Source organism: Vigna unguiculata, chromosome 8 (genome assembly GCF_004118075.2).
Source record: "Vigna unguiculata cultivar IT97K-499-35 chromosome 8, ASM411807v1, whole genome shotgun sequence".
Lineage (NCBI taxonomy): Eukaryota > Viridiplantae > Streptophyta > Magnoliopsida > Fabales > Fabaceae > Vigna > Vigna unguiculata.
In genome coordinates, this window is record NC_040286.1 from 2,029,374 (window position 1) to 2,050,565 (window position 21,192).

Sequence of the window (21,192 nt, forward strand, 5' to 3'; positions counted from 1 at the left end):
ATATATATATATATAAATATAAAAAATTGGGGGCATGGCGCCTTAGTCCCTATATAAGTCCGCTACGGTGATAATACTTCAGTAAATTAAAAAGAAATTGATGTGACTTGAAAAAAGTAAAAGTTTAATATACGTTAAAAGTAAATTTTATTAAATTTTATCAAATGTTTTTATTAAATTATCATGATACTTTCTAGAATTGTCTTATTATTCTCGTCACGTTGTCGAAATATGTTTTTTTCAAAAGTGGCATATGATTCTTTGATAAGATGGGGCCAGTAACCCATTTAATTGGGTTAATATTTGGTTTTGTTCATAAATAGTGAAAGTAACTTTGGGGAAAGCACGGATGATAGAAAATTATATTTTGTGGTGTAGAGTGACAAGTGTGACTAACAAGAAAGTTGGTGGGAAATAAATATTGGGAGAAAATTTTAATGTATGCTCTTTAAACACATTCTTTATTATCAACTGAAATTTATTAAAAATTACAAAAATGTTCTTAATTTCATTTATTATTTAATGAGCTAAGTACACTCATGATTTTGAATTTTTTTTTTTTAAATTAACCAACAATAATAAAGATTGTTACAATTTGTAGTATTACCATCCTCGAATATAAAATGATTTTCTTTCATACATATATACGACAAATTTTAGAAATATCAGTGGTTATAAAATACCAATTCATTTGTTATCATTAACAATTATTCACTTTGCACTTTGAGAGTGAGTTATATAAGGCTTAAGTTAACTTCAAGAGTTATTGGTTTAAATCTCCCTTTATTCAGTCACCTTAATCAAACTATAACAAAATTAAAGAGTTAAATATGTTTTTGTCCCTTAAGTTTTAGTGAAATTTGAAATTGATCCATTTTCAAAAATTTTAACTAATTTAGTCATTTATCTCTATAAATGTGTAGATTTAGTTTTTTTAATCAGATTTTGTTAAGTTTATCTGACGTTTTAAGGACATTTCATGATAATATTTGAAATGTTTATATCGTTTGACCTATTTTTGCTTAAATACTAACTCAAATATTATCATAAAACATATTTGAAACTTTAAATAAAGTTAACAAAATTTAATTAAAAGGACTAAATCCACACATTTCTAAAAATGAAGGATTAAATTCGTCAAAAATTCCGATGAGGGACTAATTTCAAATTTTACTGAAACTTAAGGGACTAAAAACATATTTAACCCAAAATTAAAATTGAAAGGAAAAATTAATAAATTATATATTACAGACGTAAAATATTCAAAATTATCTAATGATTCTATTCTTCTAAAGTTGCCTTATAATTACTCTCATCGACTTGTCCAAATAAGATGTTTGTGACAAATATGGCATATATGATTATTTTTTTATGGGAAGGGACACTCACCCAACTAATTGCATTAATATATATGATTTTGTTAATAAATATTGAAAGTAACTTTGCCAAAAGCATGGAGGATAACGAATAATCTCTATCATACGGTATAAATGAAAATTTTAATCTCTTGATATATGCTCTTTGTCGGAAAATAAAAAATAATTACACTGAACTCTTGTCACAAAGGAACTTTTCTTGTTAAATACGAAAAACAATCATAAACTATCAACAAAAAACTATATTTATTGCCTCCAAGTTCTTCATAAAAGAAAATTAATAACTTCATAGATGATGGTGTTAAGGTTTATAAAAACCTTGTTATGTTTTCTTCAAAGTTATTTGAAAGACTTTTGAAAATCGAAAATGTTTCAATAGGTAATAGTTTTAAAATTACAAAATAAAAGTGTGGATTTCTTTTTTCAATAATAACAAATAAATAAATAAAAGAATGAGATATTTGAAATGTATAGTGGGTCTTCATATGAAAAAGCATAAAAATATATAGAGGGGATGCAATATTTTAGAAATGTAGATCCCTTCCTAAAAGAACATAATTTGAAATTATAATTACCAGCCATGCTTACACATAAAGCCGGAGTACCTTCTACCTATTTTGTGATAAATCATATAAATTCAACGAACAATAAAATTTCAATTTATATATACTACCTTGGATAATACAAATGACAAAGATAAAAACTTTGGATAGTGATATCATTTCATAACAAGACAAAATGGAAGTGTAAATAGAGAAGGAAAGAAACTTTGACACATATATTGCAAGGCTTTATATATATATATATATATATATATATATATATATATATATATATATATATATATATATATATATATATATATATATATATATTCCACTCGACTAAAGAAATTGAGATCCATTCAAATAACTAATTAACAAAATTATTTTTTGTACACAAGAAGTTGAGGAAGGAGATTCTAATTTAGATACTTGAAAAACAAAGTTATCTATAAATTATGAATCCATCTTCAACCTTAATTATGTAGACATGGATCTTATCTTAAAACACCAATAACAATTATATGATGTAAAACACATAATCTTAGAGTACATATAAGTATACATAAGAGATGGTAGATTATTGGATAATGTTAAGGAGTGAACTTTAAACCTAACTCAACCTTATAAAATCAGCTTGTAAAGTGAGATTTGTCTCATGTATCACTTATTTTCCGAACCCACGAGAATGGAGATACTCGAGAAGAGAGTCGATTTCCTCGTCGCTTATTTGACCGTCGTGGTTGACATCAACTTTTTTAAAAGCACGATTGGCTCTCCATCTAGGAAAGAAGGCGCCTAAGTCTTTTAGAGCATGCTTGAGTGGTGAGTTAATTATCATAAGCATTTTTGGTTTCACTAAGTGTTCTTTTGATCTTTCTCAAAAGAATGAGAATGGATGAAGGGTTATGGTTTCACTAATGCTAAATAGAGGGCGTTTTATAAAGGCCATTGTGTGTCAGGTGAAGAATCTTCTCTTTATTCTAAATTAATCACACTCCCTTTCTAATTATTTCACTCTCTTGAATAACAAAGTTACTTGTAAGGGTATCTTTAAAAAGCTTTGTCGATGTTGGTTCACAAATAAGATGCTAGAGATATTATATATATATATATATATCTATATCTTCTGGCCTTAATTCTATTGATGAAGATATAATATATTTCATTCTCTCTTATTAATATCAAATATTTTGTATTATGATGATGTATTAGGTTTTAATTTTCCCTTATATCTTGGGATATTGTACCATATATATTGAACAAATTTCTAATAGATCAATATAATTGAGTGGCTCTTCATCAAAAACCTCTTATGAATATTTTTCCTTTCTCATGGCTTATACATATCTAACATACCTTATGAATATTTATTCTTTCTCATGGCTTATACATATATCAGAGGGAAAAAACACCTTCTCATCGACTTTCTCCAGGTTCTTCTCATGTTCTTCTGATTTCTCCAAGTTCTCGTCGACTTTCTCCAGGTTCTCGTCGAATTTCTCCAGGTTATTCTCGTCAACTTTCTCTAGGTTCTTCCCATCGACTTTCTCCATGTTCTTGTAACTTTCTCCAAGTTCTCACCAACTTTCTCCAATCTCTCGTCGACCTTCTCAAGTTCTCAAGATTCTCTTCATCTGACCCATTTCCAAAATTGCTACTTTCAAGTTGAGTCTTCATAAGTTAGAGATATCATATCCTAGTCTTCTATTGATGGAGGTATAATATATTTTATTCTCTCTTGTTATGATATTATGATGATATATTAGGTTTTACTTCTCCCTTTATATCATGGGATATTGTACCCTATGTATTGAACACATTTCTGATAGATCAATATAAAAAGAAAAATGATATTTTGACTACTAAATTTTGACAACTTTCTCTTATAACATGAGGTGTCATCTTCTAAGTAGTTTTGAAATATTGAGAATGAGAAAATAAAAAAATAAAAAACCACTTAGAAGATGCCACCTAAGGTTGTAAGAGAAAGTTGTCAAAATTTAGTAGTCAAAAAATTATTTTCCATATAAAAAGCATGAAAATTCTCATTAAGTGGCTCTTCATCAAACACCTCTTGTGAATATTTTTTTTTCTCATGACTTATACATATCTAACATACCTGTTGTGAATACTTTTCTTTCTCATGACTTTTACATATCTAACGTAAGATTATGAATTTATAGGGTTTTGTTGGTAAAAAATACATAAATAAAGTCATTAAAAAATGATCAACATATATAGAAATGATTAAAAGTTAACAAAACAATATTAGTGAAACTTTTACTTTTTAAATTTTATGTGACTAGTTTTACCTACTAGACAATTTCTTGAACTCTTATTTCCACTTCTCTGTCTAACCACACTACTAAAAAAATTCATATTTCCTGTTAATTTTATTTCGAAAAATTTTTCGTAGGAAATACTTATAAATTTTGTTGTGAAAAAAAAATTGCAATAAATTACTACCAATTTTTTTGCAAAATATTTATATAAAACGCTTTTCACAACAAATTTTGTAAGAAATACTTGCAAATTTTATAATTTTGTAAGAAATAATTACCCATAAAGAGATTACCTGCAAATTAAGATTCTTAGAAAAAATGACAGCAAAAAGTCTTTTCTTTAAAATTTTTTTAATAAATTTGCAAGAAAAATCTCATATAATATAAAAATTTTTAGTAATGCCAGACATACCAAGCATTAATATATGACAAATTTTATTGTACTCGAATAAATTATCAATAGTTGTTTAAAGAAATGTGATTATTAAAAAGAACATTTTGCAAAGAATAAGGTGTATATTTGTTTTTGACTGAGATTCCAAAAAATATTCATGGAAGTAAACAATTTATTATTATAATAGTAGATAACCGTTATTCTATGTTATGTTATTATTTTATTTCCATAAAATCAAACCTATTAACTGAGAAGATACGTAGAAGTTGTTGTTATTAAAAATGGTTAAAAATGTGTGAGTGTGAGTTAATACCTAATTAACAAAACTGATATATTAGAGAAATTGTTTAGCCAATTAGGTATGCATGCGTATATGAGCAAGCATGCGTGAGATATGTTGTCGTAAAGAAAAGGAATCTATGTCGTATTAATGGTTGATATCATATTTTCCAATTTGGCAAGAACACGACAAGACCAGTTATCCCAGTATCTTGGTTCTCCAAAACAGAACAAAATTAAAATAAAATTAAAATTAAAAGATTTTTATAAAATACCAAATAATTTGATATATATATATATATATATGTCACGTTTTTCAAATAAGTTTGTGGCATATGATTCCTTCATAAATAGTGAAAGTAAGTTTGGTGAAAGCATAAAGGATAAGGAAGAATCTCTACTATATGGCCTACATTAGCAGCACCAGCAAAACCGTTACCCCAACTATTTTAACTCTTGTCGTTCATGTGATTTGGGGTTGTGAAGGAGATAAAATTTACTTAAATTTTTGCTTTCTTAAAATCTTAGATATTTTTTATTTAATTTTATTAATTTTTCTTTTACATTGAATAATTAAAATATTTATATTTTTAATTAAATTCATTTTTATATGTTATTTATTAACTTGTTTATATATATATATATATATATATATATATATATATAAATTTTTAGTCAATGATCAATTTAAAGATCATTATAATTTTTTATTAATAATAGTAACTATTTTAATAATTAATAATTTTTTATTTTGTAAATTAATATCTAAATTGGTCATTATAGTGATTAATAATTTTTATCAAATTTGATTATTAATGAGATATTTTTCTTTAAAAGAACCTGATAGCTAGTGTATCATAGAGAATCCAACCTCTTTTATTGTCCTAAAATATAAGTTTATTATAAGTTCGTAAAGTGTAAAAATGTATTACATTTTTTTATTTGAATGCTTTTTGTGATTAGATTGAGTTGATATTGTGGTGTTAGATAAAGATTCTAACATCGAACTCAAACACATTCTTGTGAGTGTTTTTTGTCTTGTTTCTATAGGTTCTATTTTTTTTACATGAAAACAAAATTTGTGATGCTTAAATTACATTTAAAGTACCTTTTTTCCTTTTCTAACTGCTACATTACAAATAAAATAGAAGAAAATATACATAAAATAGTAATTGCCTTAAACTACCCATATCATGCGAGATGTATCCATTATTGTATCAGTTATTATAAGTAACTCTTTACTCGATTAACTTTATTCTTTGACTCAATTGCACTTTTCTTAATATTTTTCTGGCTCGATCATGTTTCTTTAGTACCTTGTCAACACTTTCTTTTTTATTCTCCTTTTTTATCTTATGTCTCTTGATACATTGTTTTTTACCATTCTATCCCCTCAAACCTCCTCTTGTCGATTCACTTTTCACTTCTTTGATTCGATTTATTCCTTAATGTCTCAAGAGATATATTTTAATGAATATTTGAATTTCATCATTTTTAAGTTGGTCAAGTTGATATTCAGATTCAATTATAAATCTAAGTTTAATATAGTATACGTTCGATAATAAATTTATATTTAATATAGGGTTAAATATGTTTTTGATCTCTCAAGTTTTAGTAAATTTTGGAATTAGTCTTCGAAACTTTATATCAATTTAGTCATTCATCTTTAGAAATGCGTGGATTTAGTTCTTCTTACAAAATTTTGTTAAGTTTATTTGACATTTTAAACGCGTTTTATGATAATATTTGAGTTAACATTGAAGTGAAAATGTGTCAAACGGTGTAAACAATTTAAATACTATCATGAAATACACTTGAAACGTCAGATAAACTTAACAAAATTTGATTAAAAGAACTAAATTTATGCATTTTTAAAGATGAAGAACTAAATTGGTCAAAAATTTTAAAAAATGACTAATTTCAAATTTCACTTAAACTTGAAGGAGAAAAACATATTTAACCCTTTAATATATATATATATATATATATATATATATATATATATATATAGTATGTGTACCAACCCGTCCATGTTTACAATATTATTTTTTTTAAGCCTTAAAAAACTTTAAAAAAAGCTAATATGAGTACAACAATAGAATATATTAACCGAAATAAGTGAAGAAAATATATAAGAGATATATTATTTTATACTTAATAAAACATACAATATAATTCATTAATAATATTTATATGTTATTCTTAGATTTAAAAAAGGGTTAAATATGTTTTTGGTCCCTCAAGTTTTAGTGAATTTTGGAATTAGTCCCTCATCAAAACTTTATACTAATTTAGTCCTTCATCTTTCAAAATGCGTGAATTTTGTCATTTTAACCCAATTTTGTTAAGTTTATTTGACGTTTCAAGCGCATTTCATGATAATATTTAAGTTAACATTAAAGCAAAAATGTGTCAAATAGTGTAAATAATTTAAATACTATCATGAAATGCGATTGAAACGTTAGATAAACTTAACAAAATTTAGTTAAAATGGCTAAATTCACGCATTTTGAAAGATGAAAGACTAAATTGGTCAAAATTTTTGATGAGGGACTAATTTCAAATTTAATTGAAACTTGAGGGACCAAAAATATTTTTAACCCTTTAAAAAACTATAAATATATCTCACCACAAAATAAATGATATTATTATACAGGTAGAATCTTCAAAGTTATTTAATAATGTTTTTATTCTTCTAAAGTTGCCTTATAATTACTTTCATCAACTTGTTCATGTGTCAATTCAAAGTAACTCTGCCAAAAGCATGGAGGATAAGGAAGAATCTCTTTCATACGTATACATGAAATTTTAATCTCTTCGTAATATGCTCTTTGTCGGGAAAAAAAATTACACTGAACTCTTGCCACAATATGGAATTTGCTTGTTAAATATGAAAATAAATTCATAAATTATCAAACATTTTTTTTTGTCAGTTAAAGTATATCGAAATCTTAAAAAAACGCTGATTATAATTATAGAATTGGCTTTAACTAACATAGACTTTATATATATATATATATATATATATATATATATATATATATATATATATATATATATTTGCTTAAAAGTTGTACAAGTATCTCTTGTTGGGCATGTTGTTATTGATTATATGCTCTATTTTTTAAAAATAGGTACGATGAATTGTACCCAAAATTTTGGAACTAAGAAACCCTAACTTATTTTGATGCAAAAATAATTTTGGAAGACCTTTAAGTCAATTCAATTTTTTTTATGACGTTTTTTTTAAGTGGCCTATTTCAAGTCTCTATAGTCATCTAGTTTGATGCTGGTTTTTTTATATTAATAATTTGATATCCATTCATTAGCATAATTCACAAGGAAGGAAACTTTGATTTATGTACCGAAAAAACAAAGTTGCTCATAAATCATGTGTCTGTCTCCAACCTTATGTAGATCTTATTTGAAAACACCAACATAAACTATGTTATATAATACATAGTTTGGTATCATATATAAGATAATGGATGACTTATTTTCCAAAACCATGAGAATGAAGATATTCGAGGAGAGAGTCGATTTCCTCACCACTGATTTGACCGTCGTTGTTGGCATCAATTTTTTTAAAAGCACATTGGGCTCTCCAGCCAGGGAAGAAGGAACCTAAATCTTTGAGAGCATGTTTGAGTTCTTCTCTGTTGAAATGACCATCTTTGTTCATGTCTGCTTCTTTCAATGCATTCATTACTTTGTGTATCGTGACACTCTCGGGAAAGTTCTTTCTTCTCGGCACACATATTATCTTTAATGATGAGTTGGAGTGAATTATCATATTTTGGTTTCACTAAGTTTTCTTTTGATCTTTCTCAAAAGAGTGAGGAGGGAAGAATGACTATGGTTTCACCAAATGTTAGATAGAGTGTATTTTATAGAGACTATTGTGAGCTAAGAAGCTTACCCTTCTAAATTATTAAGAATCTTTTTTTAATTCTTTCATTGAGTTGTTGAACAAAAGTTTTGTTGGTGTTGGTTCATAATATAAGGTGATGAATTTTTAGTATTTTATCGGTAAAAAGAGAGAATAAAGTTAATAAAAAAATAAAATGATGATCAAGTAAATAATAATGATTAAAAAATAAAACAATATTGGTGAAACTTGTACTTTTTAAATTTTATGTATTTATTTTATGTACTAGATAAATTCTTGAACTCTTATTTCCTCTCTCTGCCCCCTTCAACCAAACATACAATTAGTACATGACAAATTTTATGGTACTTCAATAAATCAATATCTGTTTAAAAAATGTGATTATTAAAATGACCATTTTGCAAAGTATAAGGTGTATATTTGTTTGAGTGAGATTCCAAAAAATATTCATGGAAATAAACGATTTAGTATTATATGAATAGCATATAACCATTATTTTATGTTATGTTATTATTTAATTTCCATAAAATCAAACCTATTAATTAAGAAGATACGTAGAAATTATTGTTATTAAAAACGGTTAAAAATGTGTGAGTCTGTAGTTAATACATAATTAACAAAACTGATATATTATTGAAATTGTTTAGCCAATTTAGGTAGGCGTGCATATCTCACAGCAAAGCATGTAAAGAAAAGGAATCTATGTCGTATGGATGGTTGATGTCATATTCCAATTTGGCAAGAATAAAAGTAGATTAGTTCGCCAAACAAACAAAATTAAAACATAGGCAAAAAAATAAATAAAAACAAAAAAGTGTTAAGAATTTTAAGTGTATGTTAAGTTTTATATCAGGTTAAAATGAGAAATTTAAGTAACATATAAGAATGAAGAATGAAGATTGATAATTATTTTAAAATTCAGAACGTTAGAGAGTAATTATTCATTGAGGTGGGATGTAATGTATTCTTAATTCTTTATAAATTTTACTGTCTACTATAATTGTGTTTCGATTACTTTTGATCTATTTGTATGATAATTATTGATTGCATATTGATGATTATCTTAGTATTGGATAGGCTATTTAGAACTTAACTAGAATAGACAACTAATTAATTATGCATATAGAGATAGAGTACGTCATTAGTGATTCATAACATCATAATCTTGATCATTAATGTAAACTTATGATAAAAATTGCTAACATATTAGGTTTTTTTATATTCAAGTTTAAGCTTGTAACTAACTCATTAAGGTTTGTTAGATAAGATGTGAATGTTAGAGTAGAAATTATAAGAATATTATTTGGCGTTTTATATTTGAATTGGATCATGAAACTCAATCCTAGTAAAACTTTTATCATATATTGTTACACATCATATGTTTGATAAAAAGCAAAAAGGAGTTTTATTTTTATTTTTGTGAAATTTGTTGTTTAATTAAGTTATGAATTGAAAGATTTATTTGTTAGATTATGAATTCAAAAAATCATAAGAAGCATCAAATTATCGATATAGTATATTATTGTAATATTAAGAGTAGTTCCTAATAACAAGAGCAGTATGCGGAAGCGTACCTGATGATCAGTAATTAGGAACAATATAGATAAAAGTGATACCTGATCTTCCAAATCAAATCAATGAAAGATTAGAAATTATTTACGTGTGAGACTATACTGCTCTCTTTCTGGTAGGTTTTTCTAGAGCGCATCTTACAAATATATTCTGACGTCGTCTCATAAAAAACTGATTAATGGGTATCAGTTTTATAACCTTACCAGCAGAGACCAGGGACCTCTCAACAAGTTCCTCCTGAATACTTAAGTCCATCACAGACTGTTCATTGAACAATCCAACCCATCACGGATCGTTCATCAGAAACCCAATATATATTATCCATAAATTAATAACAATTGTGCAATATAATTGATATTTTATATAAATAATATTATTTATTTATTAATGTTAATCCACAATAATAATAAAATAGAGAATAATAATTTTATATAATAAATTATATAAAATATAACATTATTAAGTCTTAGCAAACAATATTTAGACTTTTCACTTTATTATTTCTGCGATTTGGTACAATTAATAATTAATCGTGTAACGCAACAAAGATTGGTATATATATTCATTGTTTTAAATTATTGTGTTGAAAATAGTATCGACCCTTAAGTAGGTTAAGTTTAAGTTTTATCGATATTGTGTATGTTCAATAGACCCTTTCTCTAAATATCCATAAAAAAGAAAATATTTTAAAAACATTTTTTCTAAAATACCAAATATAGTTTACTATAGCTAAGAATGATTCATTTTATTCCATTTTATTCAATTTGACAGTGAGTTATGAGATTATTAAATCCTCCTATTAACAGTTTTATTAAGGGATCAAAATATATTTAACTTTAAAATTAAAAATAAAAAATTCATTTTTCTAGAATTGTCTTATTATTCTTGTTAAGTTGTCCAAATACGTCTCTGTCAATTGTGGCATATGATTCTTTCACAAGATGGACCTGTAACCCAATTAATTGCGTTAGAAAGTGAAAATAAGTTTGGTGAAAACATAGAGGATGAGGAAGACCGTTAAACGATTTAAACAAATATTCTTTAATTAAATAAATTATTAACTATTTTTTGTTTACTTGTAATTTTTGTAATTACTATAAAATTATATCACCATTAATTTAAAATAACAACCGATTGTTTTTATACGTATTGAATGATAAAATTATCATGTTTCTATATGACTTTCAGATTATTGCCTATAGAAACTAAGAAATTCTTATAGTTAGGTAAGTAGTGATATAACTCTCTTATTATCAAACTTTTTATATTAATTATAACATTGTTTGTATTAATTTCAAAATCTCGCATATCTTAACTCATGAAAATAAGTTGTTTAACACGATCATGGATAAAACAATAAGTATATCATTCGGTTAACAAAAAAATTAAATCACAATTATTAAATTAAAAAATCTAAAACTTTTAAATATTCAACGAACTAAAACAGAGTAATAAAAGTTGTAGTTAAACATATTTGAAACTCAAAACGCTAAAACAAATCAAATTTTAGAATTTAACAGGTTCAAAGTTATAACACACTCCACTTAAAAGATAATATTCAATTATATAAATATTATGGAAAATTTTAATAAATTAATTAATGTTTTTAATTAAATAAATTAAAAAATTACTCTTTTTATATTTTAAATCAATTAAAGGTATAGGCGTTGAAATATGTTCGACCAGAAAAAATGAACTTAAGGTAAAGTCGGACTCAAGAAATTGTAGCCTACATACATTTAGGCTTTTTTGGATTGGCCCGTACAGGCTAATGGCCCAAACAGGTCAAAATTGGGCTAGCCCGTAAGCGTAGGCTAACTTGGGTAAGTGTAATATTTTGATACGTATTTTTTCAAAGTTCACTTGAGATAAAATCGTAATTTTTTTTTTTCATTTTGCTACACTTTTACTCTAATTTCTTTCTCTATTTTCTTCAATGGATATGTCAATCTCCTTTTGAATATTTTACTATTTGAAGCTACTTTGAACTTTGCTCCAACCCAGAATGAAATCCGTTTGGATTAATGTTTTTTTTTCATATTAGAAAACATTAATTATTCATTTACATTCGGTCCTTAGGATAACTAAAATATTTAAAAAATTCATTTACATTAATATATATATATGGAATTGGAAGACCACAGAGCGAGAAAAAAATATTTAAAAAAACTTGAAATAATTAAAATATGACCATTTTAATCAAATAAATTTTAGAAAGTGAAAAAAAAAACAAAGTTTATCATGCAAATTCTAATCTTAAGTTGTTCCTATAATGAAGGAGGAATTAATATTTAACTTTTTAATCCAAGTTTTAAAAATTTTAGGTAATTATTTTAAGGGTTAAATATGTTTTTGATTCCTCAATTTTTAAAAAAATTGGAATTAGTTCCTCTTCGAAACTTTGACCCAATTTAGTCCCTCAACTTCAAAATTGTGTGGATTTAGTCCTTTTAACAAATTTTGTTAAGTTTATTTGACATTTCAAATGCGTTTCATCATAGTTTTTTAGCTAATATTGAAGAAAATATGTGTCAAACGGTGTAAACATATCAAATGCTATTATGAAATGCATTTAAAACGTTAAAATAAACTTTACAAAATTTGCTTGAGATGACTTAATTCACGCAGTTTTAAAGTTGGGAGACTAAATTGGACCAAAGTTTTGAGGAGGGACTAATTCCAATTTTTACTCGAAGTTGATGAATCAAAAACATATTTAACCCTTATTTTAAAGTTATCGAAATAAAAGGAAAAATAACTTCTAGAATTATCATAAACAAACACTTACACAAACACTCACATCTCATAAGATCATTTCAGACTAAGCTTTCTCCAACTTCTAAACCCACCCTTAGTAAATAACAGACACTACAATGATTCCACTTAACCTAACCTAATTAGGGTTAAGTTATATTAACCCCAACAAGAAGCAAAAACATGCTCCCATCCGAATCCTAGTGTTCATTACAGAAAGTTGAACTAATCTAACTATAGTTCTACCATTATTCATATATCTACATACACACACATAAACATATATGTATATGCGCCACATGAAATGCCTTTGGATGTAGTAAATTCCAAAATTTGCATATATGGGCGTGATGATCTATGATCCATGATCCATGATGGTGTTATTATATTTTACTTGGTAAAGTTGTACCTAGAAAGAGCATAATCAACAACAATGTCGAGTTCTTCCATGTTGAGTTGTCCTCCATTGTCGACTTTCTTCAGAAAACGACCTGCTCTCCAACCTGGTAACTTGGAACCAAATTCCTTGAAAGCTTTCTTCAGTTCATCCTTGCTCAGATAACCATCTCCATTACGATCTGCTCTTCTCAAAATCTCTCTTATTTGATTTTCTGCCATTATTATCTTTGGAGGCAGAACCTTGTATGGATCCGTAGTAGGGATGAACACAGGCATTTTGATCTTCTTTTTCTTCTTTCTCAAGCTTGATTGTGTTTATGTTGGAAAACCCAAGATGAAAGGATTATATATAGCACAAGAGTCTCATGCTTCTTCTCATCAATCTTTATTATTATTTGGTAGTTTCTATATAATTTTGATTATGTTATTTATCATCATAAAAATATAAATTAAGCATTTATATCATATACGTTCTTATTATTTTATCATGAATATTTCATAGGAATACTATAATTGATAATAAAAGATTATGTTATTGTTCTCTTTTATTATTATATGAAAAAACACTTTATTGAAACTTAGGAGAGAAGAACTAAGTTTCTATATATAACTAAAAAGAGTTAGTCGTTAACTTTTGTTAAGAAATATTATCGATGGAAAAGAAATTATCAGATAATTTTGCTTGAAGGTTTATCATTTACTATAGTGACACTTGTAGCTAGATATGATTCCAAAGTTATACTTTTTAACATTATCGTATGTAATGATTGTACATAATGTAATTAGTTCTTTTATTCTAAAGATGCAATAATTATTGTTCTCACTCACCCAGTCCAAATCAGATTCTTGAGACAAAGGTCTTAAATATTCTGTGCTTGACGGGATTCATCTCCCTTTTACATAATATATTATATATGCTTATCTTTTATTTTTGAAAGGGAAGGTAAAGAATAACTAAGATAAAAATATCAACACAAAAAAATTATTAATTAGTAATTAATTTTAAAAATATAAAATAATTAGTTATTATATTAACTAATTTAAATATCATTTTATAAACAAAAAACATTGTTGATATCTAAAATAGTCTCTCTTATGAATAAAAAATTATAATTGATCTTCTGAATTAAATTTTAAATTAGTCAATATTAACAATTAAGGTTTTAACTATCCTACCAATGAATTAGTGTCTAAATTTTCTCTAATTTAAAATTAAAGACTAAGTAAGAATAAAAAATAGGAAGTAATTAAAATCTTTGTCGTTAATATTAGAGATCAATTTAAACTCTAATTCATAAACTAATTATAATGTTTTATTTATAAGAGACCATTTTATATATAAATAATTTTTAGTTTATTAAATAATATTTAAATTACCCTAAAAAAATAGTATTCTACATCACTAAATTACATCACTAAATTTACTGACACATAGGTAGATAACATAAAAGATGTTTGGTAGCATTATTGTAGTGACATATTTAGACCAAAATTTATATACTTGATCATTATTACTAATACAACAAAAGTACATAGTTTAATATTGAAATCTTGGACAATTTTGATGTTGCATTTATGGACCCCATTTCCTTATTTCACTCACTGGATATATATATATATATATATATATATATATATAAAATTGTTGTGTTAAATATACTTTTGGTGTCTTAATTTTTAGTGAAAATTAGAATTAGTTTTTATTTGAAATTTTGACCTAATTCAGTCCCTTAACTAGATTTAGTCATTTTACCTACATTTGTTAAGTTTAGTTAACATTTCAAACGTTTTTCTTAACTAATATGTGTCAAACGGTGTAAACAACTCAAATGCTATCATGAACACGTTTGAAACGTCAAATAAATTTAATAAAATTTGGTTAAAAGGACTAAATTCATATATTTATAAAATTAGAGACTAAATTAGGTCAAATTTTTGAAGAGAAACTAATTTTAATTGTTATTGAAAATTAAGAGAGTAAAAACATATTTCACCTTAAATTTTTTATATGTAAAGATCACGAGTAAACATATTTAAGAAACACATATACGAAAGAGTATTGGGGATTTTGTTGATGATGGATCGAGACAACATATGTTAGTTTCTTTTCTTTCAAGTTCATTATAAATGTATATTATAGTTACTATTTTATAATAAATATTCATATTTTGAACAAGAAGAGTTTGAAAGTATAGATTGTCTTAAGCTTTATATGAGTATCTTCTGTTGGTACCTCATAATGCATTCCCCTAAACCCTGAGGAGGAGAGACTAAGGAGTCATTATTAAAGGGCGAGTATATGGGCTTAATCATGTTGATCCTCACGACAATTGTGTACACACTATTGATATCATATTTTTATTGTGTGGATTGTATTAGATCTTTTGCATATGAATTAATATTTTGAATCATAATCTTATTCATTTCATACAGTTTGAAAATTGTTATCACAATATTGATTTCATCATAAGTTGTTGATTGTATGTCCCGAATTTGCAAAGAGAGTTTATTTTATAGATTGGACCATTTAGATAAAATACATATTTATATAATATTTATATAATGATAAATTTGTAGTTAGATAGGGATATATAATTATATTTGGATGTTACTTTTTGTTGTTTTTTTTCAAGAATTCAAAGTTTGAAAATTGTTATCCCAATGAATATGTATATATAAAAAAAATAACCACAAAAAATTAAATGGAATCTCTGACCCGACGTAGAGGAGCATATGTTGAACACAAAAGAGTGACCAAAAAGATATTCTTGTTTCCATGATTGATATTTTAGAATATGTTGTTTGCTTTTTGAAGATGGAAAATGACAAAAGGTGAAAGCACAGGACTAATAATTTGCTTTGAACGGGAACATCTTTTTTACTATGTTTTATAGAACTAAATAAACTTGTGTTGATAGAAAAGGAAAAAAAAAACGTTTGATTTAAAAAATAAAGAAAAATATATAAATATTTTTCAAAACCCTTATTTTTAAAAGTATATATCATGAAAACAAGTAAAAATTCGTGTTAAAATAAAAAAAATTTAAATAAACAGATATATTGATTATATTTCTTAATATAATATGTGTTTTGTTGTTTTGTTAAAAGAAAAGGAACGAAAATCATATTTCTAGAATTTCTAAAATGGATCAGAACTCATAAGTCAATCTGATCTATCATAAATTTGAATAGATTTGAATCAGATTAAATTAAAATAATTTTACAAATTTTAATACTATTAATTTTTTATTCAAGAGTTCGATTCACTCAAGTTAAACTTATGAATTGAGTTAACTTATCAACCAACAGACAAATTGTTATATCTTACAATTTTAGAATACTTTTTTTTCTAAAATTTGATTTTGATTTTTTTCAGAAATAAATACCTATATGATTCATTAAAAGTAATATTAATAATTCGACCTTAACTTTTTTATATACTCATTACCAACCAGTTATTCAGTCAAAATATTCGCTTTTTCTAAAACCCAGCAGCATTAGTACAATAAGTTATGTGTATTTCTTCTAAACAATTTTTATTTGTGTTTTTTCCTCCTGGACATTCAAAAAGTGACTCACTCGTTCATGTTTAATCAATTCAAAAGTAGATCCTTCATTTATATTTTTTTATTATGTGTCAATTTAATTTAAAAGTGTTTTTATTTTCAGCAGACTTATATTTAAAATTAAAAATTATAAAATTGTGAATATTAATTATTTTAAAAAGTAGGTTTATAAAATTTATTATTGCTACCAATTTAATTAAATAAAAATAAAATTATTAAAATTTTACATACTAATATATTACAAAATAAATATTTTTTATGTAGATCAAACTGACCTAACCCTTCTCTTTGCGGATCAAATGCAACACAGACTAAAACGAGATAGGTATCTAACTTTTGTATTGAATTCATGTACTTATACCACAATTACAATATCATCTAAAATATCAATACAGACACAGACATAGCATAAAAGTTTTTATTGTTGTACTAATATATTTTTTATTGTGGTTAAAAATAAGTTTGTAATAGTCTTTATCTGAGTCAAAGTTTCAGATTAGATCAAATAGACAAAGTTAAACATTATATAAAATGAAATACCTATAACCTCATTGTCCCTTAAGGTTTTGGATTAAAAGTGGTATTAAATACCTTATATGTATAAGACTAATGTCGTGTGCGTGTATGTATATATATATATATATATATATATATATATATATATATATATATATATATATATATATATATATATATATAATCACAATCTATCATATGACTATGAAAATATATCATTTGAAAAAAAAAAGGTACTCATTCTTGAAGAAAGATTGTAAGGAATAGTCAAAGTGTGAGTTAAAGTCTCATATTGGATATAATAGACATTGTCTTAAGATTTTTGGTTAAAAGTGATGTCACATGTCTTATGTGTGTGAAACTAATGTCATATATATAAAATCATAATCTCTCGAAGACTATAATCCCATGTAAAAATATATATAAACCCAACAAATAAATATATCCAATATTTATATAATACATACTTTAGCTAAATATTGAGATTAAAAGTAGAAAAAAATGTAAAACGTATTTTTTTACTGGCAAAATAGTTATATTAAAGTGGATACAAAGGGACCGAACTCAAATACAATCATACATCAAGAAAAAGTAAACAAAAATAAAATAAAATAAAATTCTAAGCACACATAGAGATGCAATATTCTAAAAAGCAAGAACACGAATTTGAAAATTGAAAGCACCTCCCTTGGTGCAAGTCATTATCCAAGACCAAACTTATCCCTAATAGAATCTAATATATTCACTAAATCAACAAGATTCTTTTGAAATAAAATACGGTTACACTTACACATCAATAAAAATGGACTAAGGTAATGCATGTCATTTTGGTCTTGTTGTTATAACTTTTTTATAAGAAAAAAAAAATCACCTCTCTTAAAAGAAAAAAAAATCAATGAATTTGTTTCAATTTTAAAAATAATTAACTATATATATGCGTGGGGAAGCTGCAAATAAATTCTAATTATCTTATACATTTTTGATAATCTTTTAAAAATGATCACTACATTATTTTACATCATGTTTGTTTTTTGTAATCTACATCAAACTGAATCATATATAATATGCCAAAAACTAATTTTAAATCATGATTTTTTTTTTATCATGTTTGTATACATCATTATTTTTTTTTCAAATCGGTAGTTTTTTTTGACAAATTTCAACCTTATTAAATTCAAACAAACTATAACATATAATTAGTATACAAAATTATTGTACAAAGTAGTTCTTTGAATAAAATCCAAATCTCAAATTCTAATATCTTCACTATTTGAAGGATAAGATGCTTTTTTAATATGGTTGCCTGAAAAAACAAGAATAGAGAGCATAAAAAATTACATAGTCTAAAGATATGAATTTATATAGCATAAAAATCTTGCCTTATTCCCTTATCCAACTATTGCCACTACTAAACAAAACCAAAAGGGAGAGTGCCATATTTTTGCACTACACTAAATCAGACACAAATCTCATCTTAAAATGCATTTTTTTTGGAGTTAAATATGTTTTTAATTCTTTAATTTTTAGTGAAAATTAAAATTAATCTTTCTTGAAAATTTTGTTAGAAGTGGGCTTTATGCCTAACTCAACCCTATAAAACTGGCTTATAAGGTGAAGTTTGCACCTCACTTATATATTGTGAATTGGTCTTATTTCTAGTCGATGTGAGACTTCCAACACACCCCCTCACGCCGAGGTATTCATCTCGTGCGTGGGACAAGAAATTAGTGGGTGGTCCGTTAGCGGCCTGATATCGGGTGGAATGTTCAAGAAAGTTCGCTAGGATAGGCTTTAACCTAGCTCTGATACCATGTTAGAAGTTTGTAAGGTGAGGTTTGCACCTCACTTATATATTGTGAATTGGCCTTATCTCTAGTCGTAGTGGGACTTTCAACAAACTTTGAACCAATTTAGTTTCTCAACTTTGTAAATGCGTGAATTTAGTCATTTTAATAAAATTTCATTAAGTTTATTTGACTTTTCAAATACATTTCATTATTGTATTTTAGTTTGTTTACATCGTTTGACGTAGTTTTTCTTTAATGTTAGTTGATAAACGCGTTTCAAACGTAAAATAAACTTAACAAAATTAATTTTAAGGACTTAATCTATGCATTTCTAAGAATGAGGAACTAAATTGATTCAAGGTTTCCAAGGGACTAATTCCAATTTTTATTAAAAAGTTGAAGAACCAAAAACATATTTAACTCTATTTTTTCACACAATTTCTTTTACACTTAAATCTTATCTATATTATAACTTAATCATTTCAGTCTTTTTAAGTTAAAGGTGATAGAGCATTTGTAGATATGAGAAGGAAGATCTGGCTAATAATTGAGTTCTAAATTAATCACTACTATTTTTTAAGTCAAAATATTTTAAAATAAAGTTTCTGAAAATAGGATTCAAATTCATTTTGAATTTGGAAAATAATCTATATATGTCACAACTTCTGGAAAACATTTTGAACAAAACGAATGACATTTTAAATACTAGAGTGATGTGGAGGATCACTCAGGACTCATGCCTCTTTTAAAAAAAAAAAAAATATTATTTATTTATTAAAAATGAAAGGTATAGTACTAGGTTTCTGCTATAATGTCATCCACTACAAGGTTTCTGCTAATTTCAGATTCAATGTAGCATGAATGCACAATGATCTTCATAAGCAACTTAACACGTGAAAAAAAAATTCATTGTTCTACGCGTGAACAGCATAAAGAATCGTAATATATACACTCAAAATGCACATTAGCTTTAGAATTTGGACAACCAATTGTTTGAATGAGGTCCGTTAAGTATGGAAAAATCCAATTTGATGTTTCTTACTATGGAATTTTATTTTTATTCCCCCAAGAAAAAGTTCACTTTGGACAGATAAAAGAAAATAAAGCAATGCTAGATTCCCAGAATTCAAAGTTAAGCTACCATGATTTTTATGCAGGTTCCCACAAGAAATTTCGATATTGTTGTTGTAATATGCAAGTCAAAAAATGGTAAGATGTCATGGGCTCTGATTTATGTTTTTTTTTTTTTTATCAACAAAGAATAAATTTAATTAAAAAGAGCATTCGAGGAGGTACTCTAACCCTTATATAAAAAGCATTGTTATACACATTGATGTTCTAATTTAGCATCCTAACTCCACCAAAGCAAAAGATTCCACCTAAATCAAAATCACATGAATCACCATTGTGATTCACCAACAAAGAGTAAAAGCGGTATGTATGTCTTCTTAAATATACGTCTGGCATATTCCTGCATATTCCTGCGTGACCAGCACAAGTCCAAAATCTTTTTGTTTCATTCCATTAGTAGCATCCTAATTTTAAAGGTTCCAGCGTTCCGAGCAGCTCTTTGACTGCAACAGTCCCTCATTCACACTACTCTACACTCCTCCGATGCAATAAACATATCAGCCACATATTCATCTCATTTCCATGTGTATTCAGAACAACAATTTGGTATATTCGATATATTCCATTATGAATGTTTTGCTGCCCATAGTCCATGCAAACATGAAGAACAATACTTCCTTGTTGTTTAACTCTCTTATTTATGTATAGTTGTTGTGTATTCTATTTCCTTGTCTAATGACATGAATGATTTCTATGGAGACA